This window comes from Octodon degus, unplaced genomic scaffold (assembly GCF_000260255.1).
Source record: "Octodon degus isolate 3935 unplaced genomic scaffold, OctDeg1.0 scaffold00124, whole genome shotgun sequence".
In the NCBI taxonomy this organism is placed as follows: domain Eukaryota; kingdom Metazoa; phylum Chordata; class Mammalia; order Rodentia; family Octodontidae; genus Octodon; species Octodon degus.
In genome coordinates this window covers 8,733,420-8,736,436 of record NW_004524700.1, presented here as the reverse complement: position 1 = coordinate 8,736,436, position 3,017 = coordinate 8,733,420, and positions in this window count along the sequence as shown.

The window sequence follows — 3,017 nt, the reverse complement described above, 5'->3', positions numbered from 1 at the left end:
CTTTCTTTTTTTGGCAATACCAGTGATTGAACTAAAGCCCTTGTGCTTGCCAGGGAAGCGCATATCTACTAAGCTATCTACTCAACCCTTGAACAACTTTTTATTAAAAGGTTAATCCTTCCATTGTCTTTTTTTTTTAATATTTATTTATGTGTGCGTGTGTGTGCGTGTGGCCATCTCAGCCCACCAGGGGGCGTTCTGGCTGGCATGTGGTGCTGGGGGATTGAACCGTGGTCCCTGTGCTTTTTGCTAAGCTTGTTTTAAGTAGGTGCTTTACACCACTGAGCCATCTCACCAGCCCCTTTCCATTGTCTTTTAAAATGTATTACTTTATAAGCGCTGCCTGGCAAGGTCAAGGACCTGAGTTCATTCACCGATACTTCAAAAATATACACAAATAAATAAATAAAATAAATAAATTAGCTTGCTTGAAGATAGTCTCTTTAACAAATGGTGCTGGAAAACTGGCTGTCTACATGTCAAAAACTGAAACTTGACCCAGGTCTATCACAATGTACTAAACTAAAGTCAAAATGGATTAAAGATCTAAACATTAAAGCGGAGACACTAAATCTCCCAGAAGAGAATGTAGGAGGATCTCTTGAAGACATATGGGTGGACAAAGAATTCATGAACAAATATCAAATTGCATGGGTAATACTTGAAAGAATTAACAACTGAAAACTCCACTTACTGAGAAGTTTTTACACATCAAAAGAAATTAGCAACAAAGTGAAAAGACAAAACACAAATTGGAAAAATATCTTAACAAGTAAGCACCAAACTAAGGTCTACTCTCTGCAATTTATGAAGAATTAAAAATACTTAGGACCCCTAAATTTAAAAACCCAATCCATCAGTGGGCATCCAAGATGAACACACACTTCTCAGAAGACGATATTATAAAAGCACATAAATATACGAAAAAAAGCTCCACATCACTTGTCATCCATGAAATGCAAATTAAAACAACTCTGCTATACCATTTTACCCCAGAAAGAATGGCTATCATAATAAAGTCAACCAACAACAAATGTTGCAGAGGGTGTGGGGAAAATGAAACCCTTCTCCCCTGCTGATGATAATGTGGATCAGTGCAACCATTATGGAAATCAGTGTGGAGACTCCTTAAAATACTGACTGGAAATTCCATTCAATCCAGCTATTCTCCTCCTGGGAATTTTCCTGGAGGAAATGAAAACATCTTATCATATTAATATATGCGTACCTATGTTTACAGCAGCACAATTTGTGATAGCCAAGTCTTGGAACAACCAAGATGCCCGTCACATGAGGAATGGTTGAAAAAAATGTGGTATTTCTATACAACGGAGTGTTACTCAGCTATAAAGAATGATAAACTTGAACCATTTATATTTAAGTGGATGTGAAATGAACCAGGCGCACATGTGTAAATAGTGTATTGTCTTCGTAGTTTAAGAACTAAAAATAAGAAATACAAATAGAAAGGTAAAACACAATTAAAAGGAAAGCAAGAACTTGAGGATTGGACAATGAGGAGAGGGCAAGGAGAAAAGCTGGGAAACATGACAGGGGCAAAGCCATACATTTATATGCACAAGATTTTTAAGGCAATGATCTTGACCACCTTCAGCAGGTTTTTGAAACTAGCAGTTAATTAGTAGAATTTTCACCCTAATTAGCTATATATGCTGTGAACTAAACAACTTCACTGAAGATAGCAATGTGTAATGGTAGGGTCATACTTGAAATGCCTGTCATTCTGGTCTTCTAAATACGTACTGCTTGTCACGTCCTAGCAATTACTGCTAACAAGAGATGAGAAACAAATGTCATAGAACTGTCCTGCTACAGTGCTGTATATGGTTAGATTTCTAAATTTCTGTTTAAAATATGTAACTGTGTATTCCTATTCTTTTAAATATTTTTTCTTTTTTAATTTTTTTCTTCGCGTTCTGTAGGGATTTAAAGTTTCACATTATCAGCACTTGTTGGAAAATATCTGTTCCATTTTATGTCTAGGATGTTTATTAGTCAGACAATTAGTGATGTTAAGCTCAACTACCTATATTATAGGGTAATAATATCATTAAGCTTCTCTTCTGGAGGGGTAACAACTTCAGTTTGTAGACCAAAAACTAGAGAAAAAGAAGGGCAGCCAACATTTTGGCCCTAGCCTTTCAAGGTCAGTGAGGACTCAGGGCATAGGAGAACCAGAACTGTAACACCCTGTAAATCAGTGATTCACAAATTTTCTGATCAAGGAGATTATGGGACCACAGGGGAAAGTGATTGATGATGTATAATGCACCTAAGGAGAGTCACTTGGAGAGAAATGATTTTGTCTGACTTTCACATAGATCAGATTGGTCAAGCAATGGCGATGACTCATCCTCATGGATGACACTGACAAAAGATCTACAAACTATAGTACAAGATTTCAGTACAAATCCTGAGGGGATTTGACCGATCTTGTGAAACACAAAAGTTACATTTCTTGTTATAAAGATCTTGCTTTATCTTGGTCTTAACCATCCAGCATTTTTTTGTATAAAATCAAGGTATAAAAAGTAAAAAAGTATAAAAAGGTATAAAGGTATAAAAGTATAAAAAGTAAAGCCATATTAATATGATGTGCTGTAAAAGGCTCAAGTCAACAACTTCTGACATTGCCAGTCCTATGGATAACCCACTACTCTTGTGGACTATCAGACTTCATTGGATTATTTTGCTGAATTCATGCACCTACCATATTTAAATGGAAATTGAATACCCATCTCTAGCAAAACTAACCAAAAAAGGGGATACAAATGAAGGACTGTTTTGTATATGTATATATTGAAAATAGTTAGGATAGATATTCAGCAATTTTCTCTTAGTTCAATGAGAAGAAATATTTGAACTAATAGTGTTTGAACAGGATATTATGTGTTACTCTTGTAATATGAATAACCATTATGAATACAACAATATACAATGTATTAATTATTTTTTTATATTTTATTTTAAACTTTTATTTATTTATTTATTTATTT